General features: G+C 43.8%; 1 long non-coding RNA gene across 1 annotated transcript; it reads left to right on the forward strand.

The window, feature by feature from the left end:
* The first annotated feature begins 648 nt into the window (after window positions 1-648).
* LOC138917949 (uncharacterized) lies at window positions 649-20,566 on the forward strand. Its single transcript, XR_011426644.1, has 3 exons — window positions 649-781; window positions 17,931-18,561; window positions 18,678-20,566. It is a non-coding gene; the product is annotated as an uncharacterized lncRNA (long non-coding RNA).
* Window positions 20,567-25,074: the final 4,508 nt, after the last annotated feature.

The following is a 25,074-nucleotide window of genomic DNA, read 5'->3' on the forward strand; positions in this document are numbered from 1 at the left end:
ATTTGCCACAAGGAAGATGAGAATTGTCAAAATAAAATGCAAACTAAAGGAAGAGGCATTATTCAGATTCTGACAGAATGAGATATTTGCATCTCTGCTGAGACAATATTTTTAAAAGCTATGATTGTGAGAGGATAAATAAATATGTCCTGTGAACAAGCACATGCGTGTATGTATGCACACACACATGTATATATGCATACGTTCATTTTCTCAATCCTGTACTCTTCTCAACATACTAAGAAGCCCAGCCTGGAAGAGTTTATGCAAGGTGCTGGGTAGAAGGGACTGAGGCTGTGACAAAGGAGCTGCACTGCCTCTGGGGAGGAAAGGAGGGGAGGCCTCTGAGACCCAGAAGAAGACAGTTTTAAATAAAGAAAAGGCAGAAGTTCAAAGCCATTGTCTTTCTTTCCAACTCCCAGGTTGGACGCTTAAGTCAGGGACGACGGAGAGTCCAGAGGATGTGGGGCACCCACCTGACTGAGCAGAGTGGGGTCTCCTCGCTGGCCTGGCCCCCCAGCCCAGCCAGAGGGGTCCGAGCAGGTTCCTAAGTGAGCACTCAGGAATGTGGACACAGACTCCGCAGCATCTGGAGATTCTGGGGTTCCCACGGAGACCGAGCAGAGGAGGTGGGAGAATCAGAGAAGCCAGGTTTCAGGGCAGGAGACCTCACCATGGAGGGACCCCAGCACCCACCCTGCCAGACCCAGGCCTCCTCAACCAGCCACAGACCCATGCTGAGCACGGTCTCGCTCAGAGAAGTGGAAGGGGAACCCAAAGGGTGAATATTTCCCTCCAAAAGCTGAGTCAGCCTGAAACTCAAAAGAGCCTGAAGTCCACCTGGTGGGTGGGTTTGGGGGTCTCGCTCTCCCACCTGTGTGTGAGGCAGGGCCGGTGCTTAAGGGCAAGTAAAATGTTTTGTGGGAAACAGACAAGTCAAATTAGAAGAACGTCCATCTTCCTCTCAATCAAAGCTTAAAATCTATGTGACAATATGGAGGAATGCTTATAATTGAGTTATAAACATGGAAATATGTATAAAATTGCCCGTACATTATGAGTGTGACTTATCAACCATCCAACTGTAGAGAAAAGATGAGAAGAAATTATACTGAAATACTAGTCGTGGTGACATCAGTGATGGCTGTATTATTCACGGTGATTTTTTTCTTTTCTCTATTTTATATACTTTTTGTACTATGGTCACATTACTGTTTTAAAAAGAAGGAATAGGGGCCAGCCCAGTGGTGCAGCAGTTAAGTTCGCACGTTCCACTTTGGTGGCCCAGGGTTCGCGGGTTCAGATCCCGGGTGCGGACATGGCAGTATGTGACAAGCCATGCTGTGGCAGGCGTCCCACATATAAAGTGGAGGAAGATTGTCACAGATGTTAGCTCGGGGCCAGTCTTCCTCAGCAGAGAGAGGAGGATTGGCAGCAGATGTTAGCTCAGGGCTGATCTTCCTTAAAAAAAAAAAGGAGTAAATTTATAGGAATAAAATTGTTTTGAGTCTGCATTTTCTCCTGAAGATAAGTTTCATACACATAAAGTTAAATTTGTTTTTCTTCCAGAAATTTTCTTGCTATTCGAACTTGCTCTCAACTGTCTTCTCCACCTCATTAAGAGACATTCACAGGTTGGGAAATTTGGAAATCCCATTTATCATTTTGTTGTGATGAAATAGCTTGTTTTTCTTCAGTTATAGGTAATAATTGGTCTAGAATTACCTCTTTTTTATATTTTGCATTTTATTGAAATATCTGAGGAACATCTAAGCAGTTACTTCAAGATTAAATAGAAAACATATAATAACTGTAAAACTTCACTAAACCATCTGATTCCAAATTCAAAATTAAATACTTACATTGGATCCCACGTGGGAGCCAATTCCATTCCACATTGTGCATTTTATAAATAGGAAACAGAAAGTTCAGGGAAATCAATCACAGTTGTCCTGACCTTGTTGATGTTACTGCTTTAAAAACAATCACTCTTTGGAGAAAATGAAGGAGAAACCCCGGGGTTGTGCGCACTTGGGTTCGGCTGGAGACAGGTGCAGACAAAGCACTGAGCGGGCAGGAGGTGCAGGCAGGAGGGGTGTGTGGGAGCCGCTGCGGAATAGGCAGAAGTGCAGCGTCTGAGCTCAGCCACAACCAACAAGGCCAGCAGCCCTGAGGACAGGGGTCTACACCGAGCCCGGCCCTGGGGCCCTGCTCCCACTGGGGCAGGTCAGTGCAGGAGACCCAGCCCTCGAGCAGGGGAGGACGTGGCCCTGCCCAGGGCCCTGAAGAGCAGCAGGTGCTCCTGATCCATCCAGGGGCAGGTTGGGGGGCCAGAGACACAGACTCAGGCCGCATGCTGGGGACCTGAGGCAACGGGCACTCGGAGTTCTCAAGGCCAAGAGCCTCAGGTCACCTTTATAGAGTAAGTGACAGTGCTCCTCACCGGGGTTCATTTTCCAAACACTCTCCTTTGTTCAGGTCAAGGTTTTGTTGGGGGATTTGAGCAGGAAGAAGACAGAAGGAGTAACAGGAGCAAGTCGGATCCACAGGAGGAGACCACATCCTGCCGCCCTGAACCCCAGCCAGGAGGCTCTTCCAGAATTGGCAGGATCCACTCCTCTCCCCAGGACACAGCCTAGCAGACCTGCCCAGGCCTAGCCGTGGAGCCGCCTCTAGGAAACAGGCTCTTTGGACCGGGAGGGGAGAAACGGTTGTTTCCTTCCTGCCTTCCTCTTTTCTCTGCTTCTCCCTTCTCTCCCTTTCCCTCAAGCTGTCTCTCCTTTTCTATATTCTCATCATATAAATGCTTTCTCTGGGGACTGGCACTTCAGGGATTTTGCCCAAAAGTACTCCCACCAGGGGAAGCGCAGGATGCCTTTGCTCCAGCATCTCTATTAGCCAAAGAGAATAAAACAAAGTTGAAGGATGCCCACTTCCTGGAGCTGCTGTCCAACTGTAATTACCTTTCCGTGCAGCAAGAGCACTTTACAAGCATCTATCATCCGGTAACTAGAGTCATGGGCATCCCAGCTGCTGAGCGTTATTTCCCTGCAGGAGGAAAGAGAGTTTTAACAGCTACACCCTGATTTTCTTCCTTCAGCCAGAGAGGGACAAGAAACCGTCACCCCAGCGGAGCCCCCACCCAGGGCAATGGGGCTCACACATTGTTATACTGCTTTCTAAACAGTTTTGGCCATATGATCTCTAAGGACAAATTTCTATTCCACTTTTGCACTCAATTCTTATTTTACATTTGTTTCCAGAGAGACCAAGACAACACAATAGAAAAGTTGGACTTCTAAGGATATATAGACAAGAACATAGTATTTTTTAGAAATTGTTCTCAATTACAATAGTAAACACACACTTTCAGAATGACTCCTCAAAGGGATTCTAAGAAGAAATTCTAGCTGTTCACAGACCTTGACTGAAAAGGGCTGTCTTCTATACAACCAGCTTTTCGGCTAGGACACTCAGGGAAGATGCTCCTGGGTCCAAGAGGTGGTGCAGGAGCAGCCACAGCATCCAGCGCAGTCTGCACTATTTACTGAGCATGTGTGTCTAAAGTCCCCCTGATAAGACATCCTGTGGTAGCGCAATGAAGAAGACCACTTTATCTTTTCTGTTTTTTTAAAGATGGGCACCTGAGCTGACATCTGTTGCCAATCTTCTTTTCTTCTTCTCCTTCTCTTCCCCCCACCCCCAAAGGCCCCCAGTACATAGCTGTATATTCTAGTTGTGAGTACCTCTGGTTGTGCTATGTGGGACACCGCCCCACCGTGGCTCGATGAGTGGTGCCATGTCCACGCAGAGGATCCAAATCGGCAAAACCCTGGGCCACCAAAGCGAAGCACTCAAACTTAACCACTGCACCAGGGGGCTGACCCCTAGACCACTTTATCTTGAAGGAGGTCCAGACCAGTTACTGGAGGTGTGATGCCCCAAAGGGCCTTTCTTATGTAGCGAGTGTTCAGATTAGAGGATAGAAGTCCACAGACGCTGGTGGGAGTGCAGGAGGCCACGCCGTTAAAAGAGACTTTGTGAAGTGGTGAGGAGGGCACACCTCATGCTGGCAGAGTCATTGCCATCTCTGATGGTTTGTGTTTATACTTAGGGTGCAGATTTGGGGGAACTCTAATCCTGCAGCTGCAAAGCCCTGAGTGCAGATATGGACCCCCAGGATGGCCCTGAGGGGGTGCCTTAAGTTGATGATGACAAATAGGGAATTTCCAAACCTCTTTTCACCAAAAACCTATTCATTACAATAAATATGCTTAAATTATTTTTTCTAGACTTATGTTAAAGTAACACCATTCATCATTTTTCCCCAGTAATTTTATTGAGATCATAATGGTTTGTAACATAGTGTAACTTCAGGTTTACATTATTTATCAATTTCTGAATAGACTTCATCGTGCTCAGCAGCAATAGTCTACTTTTTATCCATCACTATACATATGTGCCTCTTTACCTCTTTCGCCTGCCCCTTCCCTTCCCCTTCCCTTCAGGTAACCACTAATCTGTTCTCTTTTTCCATGTACTTGTTTATCTTCCACATTATGAGTGAAATCATGCAGTATTTGTCTTTCTCTGTCTGTCTGATTTCACTTAACATCATACCCTCAAGGTCTATCCACATTGTTGCAAACAGGACAATTTTGCCTTTTTTATGACTGAGTAGTATTCCATTGTGTATATATACCATCTTCTTTAGCCAATCATCAGTTGATGGACACTTGTGTTGCTTCCACGTCTTGGCTATTGTGAATAGTGCTGCAATGAACATAGGAGTGCGTAAGTCTCTTTGGATCATTGATTTAAAATTCTTTGGACAAATACCCAGTAGTGGGATAGCTGGATCATATGGTATTTCTATATTTAATTTTTTGAGAAATCTCCATAATGTTTTCCATAGTGGCTGCACCAGTTTGCGCTCCCCCCAGCAGTATATGAAGGTACCGTTTTTTCCACGTCCTCAGCAACATTTGTTGTTATTTGTCTTAGTAATATTATAGACATTCTGACAGGTGTGAGGTGATATCTCATTGCAGTTTTGATTTGCATTTCTCTAATAATTCGTGGTGTTGAAAATCGTTTCATGTGTTTATTGGCCATCTGTGTATCTTCTTTGGGAAAACGTCTGTTCATCTCCTCTGCCCATTTTTTGATCAGGTTGCTTGGTTTTTGTTGTTGAGTTGTGTGAGTTCGTTATATATTTTGGAGATTAACCCCTTGTTGGATATATGATTGGAAAATATTTTCTCCCAGTTGATGGGTTGTCTTCTTGTTTTCTTCATGGTTTCCTTTGCCGTGCAGAAGCTTTTTAGTCTGATCTAGTCCTATTTTTAACTTTTTCTTTTGTTTTTCTTGCTTGAATAGACATGATATTTGAAAAGAGTCTGCTAAGACCAATGTCAAAGAGTGTATGGCCTATATTTCTTCTAGGGGTTTTATAGTTTCAGGTCTTACATTCAAGTCTTTAGTGAATTTTGAGTTAATCTTTGTGTCTGGTGTAAGATAATGGTCTACTTTTATTCTTTTGCACGGGGCTGTCCAGTTTTCCAAACGCCATTTATTAAAGAGACTTTCCTTTCTCTATTGTATGTTCCTGGCTCCTTTGTTGAAGATTAGCTGTCTATAGATGTATGGTTTATTTCGTGGCTCTCAATTCTGTTCCATTGATCTGTGTCTGTTTTTGTGCTGTACCACACTGTTTTGATTACTATGACTTTGTAGTATATTTTGAAGTCAGGGATCGTGATGCCTCCAGCTTTGTTCTTTTTTCTCATGATTGCTTTGGCTATTTGGGATCTTTTGTTGTTCTATATAAATTTTAGGATTCTTTGTTCTATTTCTATGAAGAATGCCGTTGGAATTCTGACTGGGATTGCACTGAATCTGTAGATGGCTTTAGGTATTATGGACATTTTAACTCTGTTTATTCTTTCAACCCATGAGCATGGAATATCTTTCCATTTCTTTATGTTTTCTTCAGTTTCTTTCAATAATGTCTTACAGTTTTCAGTGTACAGGTCTTTCACCTCTTTGGTTAAATTTATTCCTGGATATCTTATTCTTTTTGTTGGAATTGTAAATGGGATAGTATTTGTGATTTCTCTTTCTGCTAGTTCATTGTTAGTGTATAGAAATGCAACTGATTTTTGTAAGTTAATTTTGCACCCTGCAACTTTGCCGTAGTTATTGGTTATTTCTAATAGTTTTCTGCTGGATTCTTTAGGGTTTTCTATATATAGAATCATGTCATCTGCAAACAGTGAGAGTTTCACTTCTTCATTGCCTGTTTAGATTCCTTTTATTTCTTTTTCTTGCCTAATTGCTCTGGCCAAAACCTCCAGTACTGTATTGAATAAGAGTGGTGAGAGTGGGCACCCTTGTCTTGTTCCTGTTCTCAAAGGGATGGCTTTCAGTTTTTCCCCATTGAGTATAACGTTGGCTGTGGGTTTGTCATATATGACCTTTATTATGTTGAGGTAATTTCCATCTGTACCCACTTTATGGAGAGTTTTATCATAAGTGGGTGTTGGATCTTATCAGATGCTTTCTCTGCACCTGTTGAGATGATCGTGTTGTTTTTGTTCCTCATTTTATTAATGTGGTGTCGGTGTCGCAATCCAATGTACACATCAGGATAGATGCAGAGAGGGCTGATGGCCACTCTGAGTTTATTATAACCAGCGTTTCAATATATACATAGCTTACAGCTGTTAAACATACACAGGTGTTCTGGATAATGTAATTAGCGAATGCCAAGAATTCTTAGTGATTTCTCAAGGAGCCTTCCCTCAGCCTCTGTTTTGATATTATCATGTTATTGCTGTGCTCGTATATTTTTATCTCGGAGTATGCAAGGCCTCCTAGGCAATGGCCCCTCCTGCTCCCGATATCCTGTCTCCATCTGTGCCCCCAGGCAACCATGCCTGGCTTAGGTTGCCCCGCCCTGGAGGTCTTACCTGTCATTGGCTAACCAGCCTTCTCACCTCTGGGTCACAGTTTGTTGGCAAGCCTTTTCCAGTGATTATTAACCCTTCCTGCATCAGGGGCGGCTACATGTGGTGTGTCACATTGATTGATTTGCAGATGTTGAACCATCCTTGCGTCCCTGGTATAAATCCCACTTGATCACGGTGGATGATCCTTTTAATGTATTGCTGTATTCAGTTTGCCAAAATTTTGTTGAGGATTTTTGCATCTATGTTCATCAGCAATATTGGCCTGTAATTTTCCTTCTTTCTGTTGTCCTTGTCTGGTTTTGGCATCAGGGTAGTGTTGGCCTTATAGAATGAGTTAAGAAGTGTTCCATCTTCTTGAATTTTTTGGAATAGTTTGAGGATACGTATTGTATCTTCTTTGAAAGTTTGGTAGAATTCTCCAGAGAAGCCATCTGGTCCTGGACTTTTGTTTTTCGGGAGGTTTTTGATTACTGTTTCAATCTCTTGTGATTGGTATATTCAGATTCTCTGTTTATTCTTGATTCAGTCTGGGGAGGTTGTATGAGCCCAAGAATTTACCCATTTCTTCTAGGTTATCCAATTTGTGGACATATAGTTTTTCATAGTATTCTCTTATAATTCTTTGTGTTTCTGTGGTATCCATTATAATTTCTCCTTTTTTGTTTATAATTTATTTATTTGAGCCTTCTCTCATTTTTTCTTAGTGAGTTTGGCTAACCATTTGCCAATTTTGTAATTCTTCTCAAAAAACCAGCTCTTTGTTTTGTTAATCCTTTGTAATGTTTTTTTAGTCTCTATTTCCTTTATTTCTGCTCTGATTGATATTATTTCTCTCCTTCTGCTGACTTTGTACTTTGTTCTTCTTTTTCTGGTTCTGTTAGGTACAGTGTAAGACTACTCATTTGAGATTTTTCCTGTTTGTTGAGGTGAGCCTGTATTGCTATGAATTTCCCTCTTATGACCACTTTTACTGCATCCCGTAAGAGTTGGTATGTTGTATTTTCATTTTCATTTGTCTCCAGGTATATTTTAATTTCTCCTTTAATTTCTTCATTGATCCAATGGTTGTTCAGAAGCATGTTATTTAGTCTCCATATATATATGACTTTCCCAGGTTTTTTCTTGTAGTTGATTGCTAGCTTCATAGCATTGTGGCTAAAAATGATTGTTGATATGATTTCAATCTTCTTGAATTCATTGAACCTTGCCTTGTTTCCCAACATATGGTCTACCTTTGAGAATGATCCATGTGCACTTGAGAAGAATGTGGATTCTGCTGTTTTGGGATGGAATGCTCTCTATCTATCAATTAAGTCCATCTGATCAAGTGTTTCTTTTAAATATACTATTTCCTCATTGACTTTTGCCTGGATGATCTGTCCATTGATGTAAATGGGGTGTTGAGGTCCCCTACTATTATTCTGTTGTTGTTAATTTTTCCCTTTAGGTCTATTAATAATTGCTTTATGTACTTTGGTGCCCCTCTGTTAGGTGCATATATATTAATAAGTGTATGTCCTCTTGATGGAATGTCCCTTTTATCATTATATACTGCCCCTCTTTTGTGTTTTGTTTGTGTAAGATTGGCCCTGAGCTAACATCTGTTGCCAGTCCTCCTCTTTTTGCTTGAGGAAGATTGTCCTTGAGCTAACATGTGTGCCCACCTTCCTCTATTTTATGTGGGATGCTGCCACAACATGGTTTGATGAGCAGTGCCAGGTCCACTCCTGGGATCCAAACCTGGAAACCCTGGGCTGCCAGAAGCAGAGCATGTGAACTTAACCACTAAGCCACCAGGCCAGATCCTCTTGTTGTCTTTTTTCTCTTGAAGTCTACTTTGTCTGGTATAAGTATGGCAACACCTGCCTTCTTTTGTTTGCCATTAGCTTGGAGCATCATCTTCCATCCCTTCACTCTGCTGTGTTTACCTTCAGAGCTGAGATGTGTTTCCTGGAGGCAACATATTGTTGGCTCTTGTTTTTTAATCCATCCAACCACTCCATGTCTTTTGATTGGAGAATTCAATCCATTTACATTTAGACTGACTATTGATAAGTGAGGGCTTAATTCTGCCATTTTATCTCTTGTTTTCTGATTATTCTATGTTTCCATCGTTTCTCATCCTTTGTATTTCTGACTGCAATTTTATTTTCGTGTTTTTCTGTGGTGCTTTTCTCTTTTTTATGAATTGTGCCTCTGCTCTGATTTTTTTAGTGGGTACTGTGAAGTTTGTAAAATTTCTCGTAGATGAGGTAGTCCATTTTCTCATAGTCTCTTATCTTCATTAACCTAAGCAGGTTCCATCCCTCTCCTCTTCCCCTTCAGAGTTATTGCTGTTACAAATTGTTCTGTTTTTAATGTTGTGAGTTTGTGACTAAGTTGAAGTGTTATAGTTACTTTTGATGCTTTCTTTCCCTTTATCTTTTAAGTTGTAATTGAGTATTTGCCTCCCTGTTCTGATAGAGCGCTGCAGTTTTCTGATTATGTCTGTCTATTTACCTCTTTGCTCAATGCTTTGTAGACCTTTTCTTTTTTGTTTCCAGTGTGAGGGCATCCTTGATCATTTCTTGTAGGGGAGATCTAGTGGCAATGAATTCCCCAGCTTTTGTTTATCTGAGAAAACTTTTACTTCTCCATTGTATCTGAAGGATAGTTTTGCTGGATAGAGTATTCTCAGCTGATAATTTTTGTCTTTCAGTATTTTGAATATATCATTCCAATCTCTCCTAGCTTGTGGGGTTTCTGATGAGAAATTCACTGAAAACCTGATAGGGTTTCCATTGTAGGTTATTTTCTTCTACCTTGCTGCCCTTAATATTTTTTCTTTGTCATTGACTTCTGCCAGTTTTACTATTATATGCCTTGGAGAAGGTCTTTTAGCAATGACGCTGTTGGGTATTCTATTAGCTTCATGTATTTGTAAATCCGGAACCTCCCCAGGTTGAGAAGTTCTCAGTTATTATTTCTTTGAACAAGCTCTCTGCTCCTTTCTCCCTCTCTCCTCCCTCTGGAATACCTATAATCCTTATGTTGCTTTTCCTAGCTGAGTTGGATATTTCTTGGAGAATTCCTTCATTTTTTAAAAATCTTAGTTCTGTCACCTCCTCCACCTCTAGCATTTCTGAATTTTTATTCTCTAAATCACTAATTCTTTCCTCTATAACATCAGCTTTATTTCTTAGGGATTCTAGATTAATTTTTGTTTCACTAATTGTGTTTTCATACTCAGAATTTCTGCTTGATTTTTTTTTTTATAGTTTCAATCTCTGGTGAAGAGATTCATTTTATTCCTGAGCTCACTGAACTGCCTTTCTGAGTTTTCTTGTAGTTCATTGAGTTTCTTTATGACAGCTATTTTGAATTCTCTGTCATTTATATTGTAAATTTCTGTGCCTTCAGGGTTGGTTTCTGAAGAATTTTCATTTTCCTTCTGGTCTGAATTGTTGCTGCAGTTTCTCATGGTGTTTGATGAACTAATCTTTTGTCGGAGCATTTGTTGTAGTATTAGGTCACAGGTTCCACCTGCTACCACTAGGGGGAAGCAGGAGCAGAGTTTCTGATCCCACCTACCGGAAGCTGTGGGCCCTTGCACCAGCCTGGGCAGCATTCAGGTGTACACTGTACTTAGTGGGTGGGGCCTCCTCCCTGGGATTGAGCTGGGGCCACTCCTTGGGGCCACAGGGGCATGGTGAGCCCTGCGGGAAAGTGATCATGAGAGGGCTAAGGGCCATTGACCCATCTTCCTACAGTCACCCCAGGCACATTCCCTCTTTCAGGGCTCGGTGGTACTACGGGTGTTCACATGGGTCTGGAGTGAGCTTGCCTTGGCGCATAGATCTGCTACTGTCTCTGCTTGTGGTCACACCAGCTGCTGTGCTTAGTGAGTTGGGCTTCCTCATGGGGACCAAGCCAGGGCCACACTTTGGGGCTGGAGGGGCACAGTGGGCTCCCCCCACAGGGAAAGGGATCACAAGCTGGTTAAGGGCTGTGCCACCTCTTCCCACAGTCCCCCAAGGGTGTATTCCCACTTTCAGGGTGCTCATGCCAGGTGGGAAGGTGTTTGTGCACATGCACAGGGCTGCCGGTGGAGGGCAGGGTGTGCTCACTTTCTCCTCCACTTCCTGGGTGCCAGTCCATCCACTTTCAGGTGTATGGCTGTATGTGTCTCTCAGGAATCTTGTTATGCTGTGTCAACTTCCTCCACTGATCAGTGAATGTCCATGTAGTTGTAGGTCAAAGAGGGAGAGACAAAGGGAAGAGCTCACTCTGCCATTTTGCTGACATCTCAGACCCACCTATACATCACTTAAAGGAAAATGGAGGCAGAGAAGAGTTCTCCTTCTGGCCTTACCTGATACTTATGCCACTTAATTTGGTTAGTTTATTAAGATTAATTCATTGATCTCCCAAAATTTTACTACCATGACCTTTTCTACTACATTTGTATTCCTTGTTTCATGCAGACCCACACCATTTTCCCACTCTTCCAATACTTCAAAACCACCACAGTTAGTGATTACATATTCTCTTTTCTGTTTAAATCATAATTACCCTTTTTATAATCTGCTATGAGACCAATTCTGTCCAAATTCTGCACCCTCAAAGACTATTATTCCTCACATGAAATGGAGAACAAAAAGAAGCAGAACTTTAGGAACACGCTGTCACTGAGTCTCAGAGACCACATCCATTTCCCTGTAAAGTGCATGTGGATAAGTCATCATGCAGACCTCCCATCTTGGGACTCAGGGGCCATCCGCATCCTTGCCTTTGTCTCAAAGTGCTTCATCCGGGTCTGCTTCCACCTGCTCATGCCATCTGGACTGACTGACTGAACACTGCAGTGGCCTCTGGGTCGCAGGTGGCTGCCAGTCTTGCTGCATGGTGTGGTGACTGTAGAACTGCCACCCCAGGGCTCTGTTAGGCCAAGGCTGGAAATAGCCCAGGCCCTCTTTGGAAGTTCACCCAGGAAGCGTGAAAACCTTGCTTCTAATAATTTTTCATTTCATGTTTTCTAACATTCTACTCACTTTTAAAAGGCTAGAAACACTCTATATTCAAGTAGAAATTCTCATGGCAGCTCCTTGCTCAGGGGCCATGAAAAACACACGCACAGCTTTCTCTTCTGTGCTGGCTGTCTGAGGAGACAGCTGCAACTGGCACCAACAGCGTGAGTTTTATTAGTGAGAGGGGGCAGTTACACTGGCGTCCAGAGTGTGTGCAAGTGTGTGTGTGGGCTCCAGCATCTTCATCACAGTTGCACAGGTCACACCTGCCATTGGTGTTGATCAAACACTAAAGAGCATCTTAAGCCACATTGAATTACACAGAAAGGCATTGTCAGGGAGACGAAAACCTAAGAAGGGAAAAGGAACAGAGCCCAGATGAAGGCTGTTCTCTTCTTCTCACAGAGCATCATCCCCCCAAGAAAATGCTATAATAAACGGAACAGCACTGGCACGTTCCAGGGCCATGTGGGCAGAGGGGTGCTTCCGAGGCCTGGAGGGGGCGTCAGTGCAGCTCTCATCTCTCCTCCCAGGTCAGGGTGCCTTGGCCGTTTTCTCCTCTCTCATGACTCAATAGAGCAAAATACCTGTAATTTAGCCCCATCTGTGACTATGTTCACAGCCACACTCATAGAGACTTGCTCTTTCATTCACTGCTCACTAGACTTTGTGTTTTCTTAGCTCTTTTTCTCCACATGCTATATGTGTTACAGGGTTATGGTTGGAATCTCTCATCCACATCTGTGTGCTACAGACAAATATTTCCCAGGTCTTCCTGCCATATCTAGTGCCAAGAGTCATTCATCGGTGCCTTTATGAGTCATTATTCGGTGCTAATAAACCACATCTCTGAGAGCAGTGTGGGGTAGTGGGGAACAGGCAGCCTTCAGCGAGGAACAGACATTTGGTTCAAATCCTTACACAGTCACTTCATACTGCTGTGACCACAGTCAGTGTCACTTCCTAATGTGACCTCAGTCGGGGTCACTTACTGCTCTTGTGACCTCTGTCTATGTTGCCTCTACTCCTGTGACCTCGTCAGTTAGGGAGCTTTTCCAGGCCTTGGCTCCTCAGTGTGAAACGAGATGCTAGAGTCTAGCTCACAGGATGAAAGTCTCTTCTGCCTGCACTTGTGTGTTTTGTTTAAAGGAATCAGTGACGTTTCCCAACTTTCAGTCTCTGAGGCCCAGGTCAGCGGAAATGGGCTCCATCCATTACCTACACCAGGACAGAGGTGCTTCTAAAAGCTTCTAATTATGCCACTGTCCTGGGAGTTACTGCATTCCTTGAATGCGGCTAAGCTGAGGGCAGCAGAGACACAGGAAACACTTAAATTCTGCCAACAATCTTGGATTATTTTGTCTTAAATTGTATATTTGTATTTTATTATTTATAGAAAACTGTTCCAAAATTAATACCAAAAAGATTTTCATGACTAAGATGCACCGTGCACAGCTGCCCGTCAGGTTTGGTATCTCCCGGGCGCCTGCTAGTCTAGGGGTGCGTTTGCAGACCCCCGGAGCCCAGAGAGGTGCTGCACCTCCGGCACGTAGCGCTTTCCCCAGGGCCCTGACCCCGAGTGGCGCGGATTTGGAATCAGCAGCAGGTGCTGGAGGGGCCTCCAGGGCGGCCAGGTAGGGGCTCCCCACGCCCTGAGTTCTGGGTCGAGCAGTTAGAGGGCCCCGAGGCTCCAGCTCCTCCCGCACGAGCGTGGCCGGGTGTCCCTCACCGTGGCGGTCTCTGTGCGGTCCCGCGGTACCTGCAGGCTGAGCAGGTGGCTGCCCGGCGACCCGCATGAGCCTCAGCCACAGCGTCCAGAGAGCCCACGCGCAGCTGCCTCTGCCTTGGGTTGACTCGACCCGCTCCGTGCCCATTTCTGTTTAAGGGAAAACAACAGAGGGATCTGCTTTTCCCTGGACCGTGTTTGGACACCGCTCCCCCCACCACTACAGGACGGGGTAGGGACGAGGCCTTGACTTTGTTCGTGAAGGTGTGAGGTGTCCTTTTCCAGCCTCCTCTTCACCAGTGTCGCCAGCTCCCAGGGATGACCGAGGACTGGTCGCAGGAACCCAACGACAGCACCTGCAGGAACCCGCGCCCCAATGGACGTGGATGCGGGAGATGCGGCGCCAGGGCTGACGGATAGACAGATGGACGCTGCTGTCCTGCTCGACGCCCGGCGCTCGGGGGCCTCGCGCGTCGACCCCAGGATCTGCTTTGCCTCCGAAATTATGCTGAGAAGGAGCAGGCGACCCAGCGCAGCGTCCACACTGTGAGCCGCGAGCGCCTCGTGGGGTCCACACTGTCTCCACGGGGCTGCACCCTGATTCCTGACTCGGAATTTGTTGTACAGCCTGCATATATAAAACCCACTTTATAAAATTAACAAATTCTCCTTAATAGAGTTCTGGTAAGCATCCTCCTGTTTAGAGAGATTCAGAATATTCACGTTTGAGTTCTAACAGCCAGGGGACCTCGGCCTCACCGCTTCCACGGCCGCAAACTCCGTAATTCCACCGGGAAGAGGAAGAGTGGGACCTGAGTTGCCATTTTTCAGAATCTTTGTTCATTCTTCATATTTTTAATGAATACTAAAAAGTGTAGCATTTAAAAGAAAGCCAGATATAAGTAGGTGGGTTCATACCTACCTCAGAAATACATGATTCATAAGAGTATACATGTCTGATAATGCATATTAATTACCATAAAAGATCAAGTTTTTTAAAGGAAAAGGTGATTTTTAAGAAGTAAATGATGAGCAGGTTGAAGATGATGGTAAAGTTCACAATTATAATCTTTATTTCTCCAAAAGAATTGTGCACATTCAATTTTTTGTTTTTCTTTTTTTATTGTGGTAAAATACACATAACATAAAACTTACCACCTTAACTATTTTTTAAATTGCAGTAGCCTTGGTTTATAAGATTAGATAAATTTCAGGTGTAATCATTATATTTCAATTTCTGTGTAGATTACATCATGTTCACCACCCAAAGACTAATTATAATCCATCACCACACACATGTGCCTAATCACCCCTTTCATCCTCCTCCCTTCCCCTCTGGTAACCACCAGTCCAATCTCCATTGCTATGTGCTTGTTTGTCATTGTTTCTATCTTCTACTTATGAGTGAGATCATATGGTATTTGACTTTCTCCCTCTGACTTATTTCATTCAGCATAATGCCCTCCAGTTCCATCCCTGTTGTCACAAATGGCTGGATTTCATTGTTTCTTATGGCTGAGTAGTATTCCATTGTGTATATATACCACATCTTTATCCATTTGTCCCTTGATGGCCACCTAGGTTGCTTCCAAGTCTTGGCTATTGTGAATAATGCTGTGATGAACATAGGGGTGCATGTATCTTTATGCATTTCTGTTTTCAAGTTCTTTGTATAAATACCCAGCAGTGAGATAGGTGAATCATATGGTAGATCTATTCTTAATTTTCTGAGGAATCTCCATACTGTTTTCCATAGTGGCCTTTTTTTTCCGTAGTGGCTTACACCCACCAGCAGTGTATGAGTGTTCCCTTCTCTCCACATCCTATCCAACACTTGTTTTTGCTTGTCTTGTTAATTATAGCTATTCTGACGGGTGTAAGGTGATATCTCATTTTAGTTTTGATTTGCATTTCCCTGATAGTTAGTGATGTTGAACATCTTTTCATGTGCCTGTTGGCCATCTGTATAGCTTCTTTGGAAAAATGTCTGTTCCAATCTTTTGCCCACTTTTTAATTGGGTTGTTAGTTTTTTATTGCTGAGATATATGAGTTCTTTGTATATTTTGGATATTAACTCCTTGTCAGATATGTGGTTTGCAAATATCTCCTCCCAAGTGTTAGGTTATCTTTTCATTTTGTTGATGGTTTCCTTTGCTGTGCAGAAGCTTTTTAGTTTGAATGTCGTCCCATTTGTTTATTTTTTCTGTTGTTTCCTTTGCCTGGTCAGACATGGTACTTGAAAATATGCTACTAAGACGGATGTCAAAGAGCACGTTGCCTATGTTTTCTTCTAGAAGTTTTATGGTTTCAGGTCTTACATTGAAATCTGTAATCCATTTTGAGTGAATTTTTGTGCATGGTGTAAGATAATGGTCTACTTTCATTCTTTTGTATGTGGCTGTCCAGTTTTCCCAGCACCATTTATTGAAGAGACTTTCTTTTCTCCATTGTATGCTCTTGGCTTCCCTAGTCAAAAATTAGCTGTCCATAAATGTGTGGGTTTATTTCTGGGCTCTTGACTCTGTTCCATTGATCTGTGTGTCTGTTTTTGTGCCAGTACCATGCTGTTTTGCTTACTATGGCTTTGTAGTATATTTTGAAATCAGGGAGTTTGATACCTCCAGCTTTGTTCTTTCTTATCAGGATTCCTTTGGCTGTTCTGGGTCTTTCGTTCTTCCCATCTTAACCATTTTTAAGTGTACAGTTCAGTGGTATTAAATCCATTCACATTGTTGTGCAGCGATCACCACCACCCATCCCCAGGACTCTTCCTCTTGTAAAACAGAAGCTCTGTCCCTGTCAAACACCTACTCCCCATTGCCCTCTCCACTCCTGTGGACCATGTTACACCTCTGTCTTTATGAGTTTGACATCTCTAAGAATCTCACAGACTCATATGGCATTTGCACACTCGGTTTTTTAGAGAAAAAAAAGAAGCACTCGTTACAGAAGTTCTTCATTTTATCTGAGCCGAAACAGACTTATTTTCATGAAAACAATGAAATTTTATTAATCTTGATTTATGCAAATATATAAGTACATTTCAAAAATGACTTTTAATGTAATAACTTTTAAAACCAAGTTTTCACTTTATTTTCAGTTGTCTAAACTTAGCCTCAGCCCTCTGGCTGATTTTCATAAGCTTGAAAGCAAGCCAGTCTCTTTAGAAAAGAATATTTTTCTTGGGGAGTTTGCGGCTCAAGGGTTGGTAACAGGCTGTGGAGACTATTCTGCGTGTTGCACTTAAGCCCCGAACATACCCTCATTTGGAACTGAAGAGAAATGTGTTGTAGATCAAGTTCTGGAAGCTGGTTACTGGACACTCGGCTCAGGCACCATCATTTAGTCCATACTAAATTAGAGTTTGCCATGAATGAAGGAGGGACCCACTGCATACACGAACTCTGAAATTACGATGCGATTCACCCTCCAAGAAAATGTCTGACACTCACTCAGTCTGCAGGTAACTAGTCGGGTAGCAGACATCGGTCAGTGAGGACACAAGGCCCTTCAGCACACAGTGGGCCACGAGCCTTGTCCAGGGACCTCTTGGAGCCGAGGTGGAGGTGGCAGCATCTTGGGACCACGGGGGACCTCATGGAGAACTTTTCTTCTGTAACCTGCATTTAAAACCTTAAGCACATCCTGAATTTCTACTGTCCTCAGACATGTGTGAAACATAAACGCATTTTTACTTTGAATAATATCACAGAGAAAGACAGGAAGAGAAAGAATTCTAAAAAAGTAAAACAAAACAAAATTTCAGAGCTCCAAGATTTTAGGACATATAGCAAATTGGACAGATTCCATAGGTTCACCTAAAATAATCTGGTCTAATAAAATTTGCTTGGTCTAAGAAAACTAAAAGCCCTCTCACTTAATGAAACCTCAGCCAAAACAGCACTCATAAATCTAAGCTCATCTTTCAAAACTGTATTTCTGGACGAGAGAACTTCATAATATTGGACAGAATCCACAGTAAACTGATTCTTCTTATGGTGTTAGAGAGTGTGTGGTCGTTTACATTGTGAAAAACAATTTGGTTTGTTAGGGTTTTGTAATTAAATCAAATCTCAGAATACATTGAGCAGAATAGAGCCGTGTGAAAACTATTCATTAACGCTCAGAGAGAATAAACGTTAGGTAGGCTGTTATTTTCAGAAATCTCAGAATCAGCTTATATTAAATAGTTCAACATAAACTTGGGGTCTTTCATCTTTTTCTAGAAACTCTTTGTTTCCAAATGTGACCACTTTTGTAAACTGCTTTTGACATCCATCTGGAGGAATCCACACAGCAACACAACACTGAAGGGAACAGCCAAGACTGGAGATTGTTGACCAACCAAGGCAAGCACATCAACCTTTTAGAAGAAAAACACTTTTATTCTCTTTACTTCAAAGCTTACAGTGAAGCCGACGTCTCTGTCAGAATCCATATCCCTGAGGAGAAAACTCTCCGTCATATTAGGCAGCTGCACCATGGAGCACAGTAATTTCCAAGGAGCAACTAGTGGTTAGTGACAGTTAACAGAAAAGAATATTACATGGCACTCAGAATTCTAGGCTCCGCAGGCATGTGGTTCTGATGGCATACAAGACAAGGTTGGACATTGAAGGGAGGAAGCGAGACCCCGCATATTTCCCAGAGGAAGGAAAAGCCTTGTTTCAGGTTGGCCAGTTTGAGGGCCACAACACAAAAGCTGCAGAGGGAGTGAACAGCCAGGCAAGGGCGATGAGACTGAGCCCTGAGAAGGCAGCACGAGCGAAGGCAGGCCGGAGGGTGTGTGTGCATGGGTGGGATGTGCTGGACGCCATCAGAGCTACATGAGACGTGGAATAACTAGGATGTCGTGTGGTCAGTATCTCACCTCGTCGGTTCTCATGGGTGAAAAGTTTTCAATCCCCTTATTTCTTTATGTTCCTTTAAGGCAATTTTGCTCTGTCCTCCTTTGTATTTGTTTGATCCCTTAGGCACGTCTTCCAGCCAATGGTGACCTTCTAACATCATGTTCACCTACCATCACCAATCCAGACATTATGGAAAACTTCAAGCCAGAAGTTTCAGATGATGTATCTTGTTGTTGCTGATAATTCTGGACTGGTTTGTATCTGAATCACCATCTACGCCTCATTAACTAGGTCTACCTGCAACAGCTCAAGGCGCAGCTGAGGAAGTGTCCTCGCAGAAGAGCCCACACGGTGGCCGTCTCTGCCATGTTGTATTGGCTGCAGTCGGGTCCAGTGGGAACGCTGTCGTCCGATGGGTCAACACTGCTTTGGATGACTCAAAGGTCGATCACAATACTGCTGTCAAGTGCACTTGTGATTGTGGAGCAGTCATTTAAATGCCTGGTCTGCTCTGTAGTTGTTACAAAAGAAGACTATTTCCCACTTTTGTCAGAAATGCAAAAATGAACATCAGGTGAGCCACATACTTGTTGTCTAGATTAAAAAAAAGTAATAGGCTTACTCATTGTTATTCAATACAGGAATAAAAAAATACTAAAAAAGTATTGACAGGACACTCATCTGAGCACAGGCTTGCCAAAACCTCAGACGACATCAGGTGCCTTTGTAGACAGCGTTTCCTGTCCTGCCGAGAAATTTATCTGAGAAGGTAGAGCCAGACACCCAAGTAACCTGCTTGGAGGTCTCAGGTCCCCGTCAGCAGCGAGCTGTTTGTGATAGAGCTCAGGACCCTTCGCTCTTCTCTATGATTCCCAACTCCTCCTTCTGCAGCTTCCCTATTTGTGTGAACATCGCATCTCCTCTCCAGTCAAGGGCACACATCCCTCTGCCTCCATCACCAGTTTTCCACTAAACACCTCTTGTCATCACTGCCTTCAAGCTCCAAGCCACCATCATCTCTTGCGTCTGTTCCCTCACTGGCCTCCTAAAACATGTGCCCACCCCCATCTTGTCCTCTCCTCCAACCCTGTCTCCACCCTGAAGCCAGACAATCTTTTTAAGCATAAACTTGAATGTGTCATACCTCAGCTTAACCTCCATCGATGGCTTCCTAGCTGTTCTTTTGATAAAGGCAGAAATCCTGTGTATGGATTACTTTGATTTCTCGGGGAAGTCAGATGTGACAGGTGGCACTCATTTGGGTGCAATGTCAGTCACCTGAGTTTGTGCTACACTGTGGCAATAGCAACAGTGCCAGTGACTCGGAACAACAAAGATGTACTTGTAGTTTGTGCCACATGCCCATCACGGGCCGGCTGAAGGTCGGTTCCATGCTCTCTGTACTCTGAAAGTACAGCCCGACATGGGACATCACGGGTTTCAAGGGATGGGAATAGGAAAGACGATGGACCACAAACTGACTCTTGAAGATCCTGTTCAGAGGTGATGCAGGCCACATCCAACATCCACAGAGCAGGAGATAGAGTCTTCCCACAGCTAGAAGCCTTGCACAAAGAACGGTGGGAGAGTCACCATGACATACCATGACGCACCATGATAGAATCCACCACACCTTCTAAAGAACCCCCCCAAAAAGAAATTTCACAATTAGGTATGATATTTGTTCTATATTTCTGTTAGATACTCTTTGAAAAACATTATTTTAGAACCTATTCTATTTCTGACTGAAAGTTTTTATGATGTATGGGTCATTGAATTTTATAAATATTGTTTCTGCATCTATTTGAGATGATTGTAAGAATATTCTCCTTTAATCTGTTTATTAATGTATGTACATGCACTTTATAATGTAATGTACACTGGTAAAATCAGTCAATCAATCAATCAATCAATCCTGGCTCTGTTTCATCACCTAAAAAATAAAAGACTGAACCTTCCAATCCAAGATGCTCCAAGAAGGAGGAGGAATAAAGGCTGAATGTACAAAATAATAACATGAAATCCAGACTGATTATTAGCGGGCGGTCTTGGCTTGGCGATGAAATGGGAGGCCATGGGATGCCCTACGTGGCAACAGAGTTTCTTGGTCAAGAGCTACAGGCTGCAGTTCTGCCCAAGCACCAGGTCATGGTCGGCATGAAGATAGAAACTCCTGGGAAAACAGCAGAAAGTACCCAGAACATGTTGGATCTTCCAGATAGGTCCCTGCGGGGTTGAGGGAAGACAGCTGGCACACACCTGTCGGCACCTGTCTGCCCCTGACTGCCTTCTCTGCACCCGTTGGCACCTGTCTGCCCTCTCTGCCCCTGTCTGTCCCTGTGCCCCTGTCTGCCCTCTCTGGGATTAGCCCCTCACACTCGTAGGTGACAGAATGGCAGTGAATCACCTCGAGTCCCTTCCAACATTAAGGCTGTATTGAACATGCAGATAGTAATAGGAATAAAAGAGACTACATGAGCACATAAATGTGCTTTATTTGGGAAAAATCTCAAACACATTTTACAATTTAGTGTCTGTTTATTTTTATCTTAGTAATATATAAGCATGGTCAAGAAAAAAGTCAAGTGCAGGTTCACAGAAAAGCAGCATTCCTCTGCACCATTTCTGCCCATCATAGTGGACTGTGGCCCAGAAGTAACCACTTTCAACATTTTAGCCTTTTTGTAATATTTATCTCAATGTTTTTAAATGAGATGTTTCAATGGTATTCCTTGGCACATTTCTGGAATTTTAGGGTGATGATTTTGGTGTGTGATTTCTTCCGCCCTTGGTCCTAAACATACAGTAGGTGCTTTCAATCTGGGAACTCCTGTCCTTAAATTCTACACGTTTTGATTATATTAGTCCCTTCGTGCGTAATTTCTGTTTACCATTTTTGAATTTCGATTAGAAGAATGTTGTAGCTTCTGAAAAGAGCCTTTTATTGGTCAATTGGAGCTGCTATGACAAGTTACCACCAACTGGAGGGCTTAGACCACATAAATTTCTTTCTCAAAGTTCTGGAGGCTGGAAGACCAAGATCAAGGTGCTGGCAGATCCGATCCGGCGTCTGGTGGTGACTTCCTCCTGGTTTGTAAAGGGACATCTCTGTATCATGTCCTCCTCACACGGCAGGGGCAGAGGGCTAGATCCTGTGGGGACTCCTCTTTCATGAGGGCACTAATACCTTCACGAGGGCTGCACCCTCATGACCTAATCACCTCCCACGGGCGTCCCCTCCAAATGCAGCCGCATTGGGGTTTAGGGGTTCAACATATGGGTTTCGAGGGGACACAAGATTCCATCACTACAGGCATCTACATATCATCCCTTTTTTTCACTAATTTTCTAAGTCCTCGTTCTTTTTTCTATTTCCTGGGAAATTTCTTCAGTTTTTGCTTCCAACTCTTCTATTATCAGTTTTTATTTCTTCTATCTTCTTTAAGTCTCAGAGCTCTTCTCTGATTTTTTCTCTTTTTATAGCATCATTTTTTCCCTTTTGAAAACAATGCATTCTCTCATCTCTCTGAGGATAGTAATCGTAGTCCAGTTTCATTTTATTTTGTTTTTCGTTTCATCTGACCTGAGGGCTCTGGAGAGATGGCAGCAATATGGGCACAGTCTGAGTCTCTCCAAATCCCAACATAAAAGCAGCAGGCTCACCTGATGGCAAAATCAAGACCCACCGACAACATTTCCAGCAAACCCCCAGCGACAAGGTGGACGAGGCGTCCCACAGCCTCACGACAGAAGCAGAAGGCTGGGGCCACGGCAGCCCTGTGTTACAGGGCGCCCACATGCTGCTGGGGGTGGGCAGCGTTCTCTCTCCCTCCACGCTGCTCCCATTTCTTCCCAGTTTGTTAGCTTTCTTTTTATGTTCGTATATTATTCTCAGTCTTTCATTTTGTCTTGATCTTTCAGGTTTTCCATTTCTTTTGGGAAACTGCTCTTATTTAAAAATAAGCTGATCGAAACTGTAAGTGTAGCTTGTGAAACAGTGCAATTCCCTACAGAGTGATGAGGGCCGAGGCATTAGGTGAGCAACACCAACTGTCTCGCGGCTTTTGTTGTTTTTAATCCCCCCTGGGATGTTGTAAGAGTGGTCCTCTGATCTCCTGCCTGGATGTCAAAAGCCGGGCAACAAGCATTTTTGGAAAGAAATGAGGAGAAAGCGTAGGTTTTCCTTTTCCCTGTCTTCAGTGTGGTGTTCCTGCCCTCATCTGTCAGCGTCTCAAGCCCAGAGGCCATTCAACTTCCCCAGAGGGTCACCTCAAGCTCCTGCTGGGATGGAGGACGTCCCTTTCCTGCCCTGTGGAGCTGGGAGAAGAGGCTCCAAAGGTCCACCAACAAGTCTCTTTTCTTGACTCGGTTTCGCCAATTCAGAGGTACTTCATGCCCCCAGCTCCTGAGTCTCTCCCACACTCTACTGCCTTAATTGCATCTCCACTTCCCAGTTCATGGTCCCTGAGCTCTAACTCTTCTCAGACACCACTTGTCCTCGCAACCTCAGGCTGTTGGGCACATCTCTTCTCTGTTGTCACCTGTCTGATGCTTTTTGCCTTGAGGTGTAGGCACTTTTATTCAACCTATTTTTGTTGGGTTTACAAAGCATCAGAGGTAAAACACGTGCCCAGTCTCCCACATTAAACACGCCTGCCTCTGGTTTATTTTTAAGCTTGTGCACACGTTCTTCTTATACGTGTTTATTTTGTTGAACACTTTGAAAAGAGGCGACCACGGAGAGCTGAGCAGCCCCTCACCTGAGTGCAACTTCAGCATGTTTCCCACCCAGGAGGAGCTCTCCTCTTGTCCCTGTCTTTCCTTCTGTCCTCAGTGTATTGTGTACGTGCCCACATTTGCCAGCTCAACATCGCTGTGCAATGAAGGCGCTCGTGTCCATGATTACTGTGGGCCTGTGGGACTCCCTCCATAAGCGCAGCTGTTTAATTTAGTTGAGTGTCCCCCATGCACCAGGAAAATAAGAACAAAGGTAAGAAGTCCTGAAGAGGAGGGGTGGCCAGGGGGCTGGGCTTCTCGGGGTCCTGATGGCTTTGCCAGACACTCAGACAATGTTCCTTTAGTCACACGGGAAATGAGTAATAAAGACAATAAGCTGCTTGTCAAAGAGAATCAAGCTCAATGCCACACACGCCATCTGAGTAGCTCGTCTACAACTGTCTGCGTCCTGGTGGCCGATAAGTCCGTCAATTCTGGTGAGACAGTAAATTCATACTTCGAAAAATAATCTCCAGATTTCTCCACATCTCCTCCGGATCTCTTCTTGGGGGAGAGACTTTTAAAAAACATCATCCATGCCTCTATCTAAGCATGTTCAAGGAAAGCAAAAATCTCAGCAACTATTTCTTCAACTAGAAATACCCAGGACCCCTAGATCTTCATCCTCAGACCCCCTCCAGCTCCGCCAGGCTCCTTTCTCCTCCTGGTCACCTCCCCTCCTCCTTGGTGAGCCAAACAGTTCAGTGAAGAGAATCAGCACGAAGAAGTCACGTGAATCATCCAGTGTTGCGAATCTAGGAAGTGGCAAAGTCAGGATTCAAACCCAAGTCTGTACGATGCCAACACCGTGTTCTCATACTGTGCCATGCCCGCAGATTAGTCAGAAAACAGTTTGTATTAATTATTAAAGAGAAAAGTCAGACCTGAACCCAGACAGACCACCCAGCTGATGGCTCTTTCAAAGGTAACCGCTTACTACAAACAGGGGCAAAGGTCTGGAATCACAGGAAATGACAGAGCCTCTGAGATCCGAGACAAGGAGCCTGCAAACAGCAGTCATTGGCACCACACTCCCGCCGTGCCCCTGCTGAAGAACACAGCTGAGAGCAGAGCATCTGCAGCCATTGGTTCAATCACTGGAACAAAGTCAAAAAAGACCGTTTTTAGGATGCTCCAAAGCTGAGAGTCTAGGAATAACATTTTAACATGTAGCTTTTATTGTCGTTATTAGATTTGCATTCTGTATCTGTATCTGTAAAGCTATGTTCATCAAATTATTAATCTGACATGTGAAAATAACCATTTTTGTCCATAAGTGTCATCTTGATTTTGAAAAGTTGCATTTATTACCCTGGGTTCACTAAATTAAATACAAAGCTGAAATTATCCTGTTTGGTGACACACATTAAAATCTGCACTGACCAGCTGTTCACCAACCAAAACCCTCTGGAAACCCACACAGTGCCAGGATGACAGCAAACTCAAGCGGTGTGAATGAGGGGCTTCCTGGAAATCTATACTCAGGTAGCTCCTGCCTGGGCAGCCTAAGCCCGAAAGGACTTCCAGGATGAGCAAGCACTTAGGCGTAGGAAAGCAGTAGGATTTAATGACAGGGAGAGAAAATGCAGAGGAATTTCTGGCAAGGAGAAGAATCCCCGTGGCAGTGACTGCTGCTTGTCCATCCTCGCTGGTCCTCATTAAGTGGTGGCTGTGTTGTGGGGAAGAACAATCTGCTCAGCTGGACCATGTCCTCAGCCTCCCTCGAATCCTGATGAGAGGGCAG

Source organism: Equus caballus, chromosome 15 (genome assembly GCF_041296265.1).
Source record: "Equus caballus isolate H_3958 breed thoroughbred chromosome 15, TB-T2T, whole genome shotgun sequence".
Taxonomy (NCBI): domain Eukaryota; kingdom Metazoa; phylum Chordata; class Mammalia; order Perissodactyla; family Equidae; genus Equus; species Equus caballus.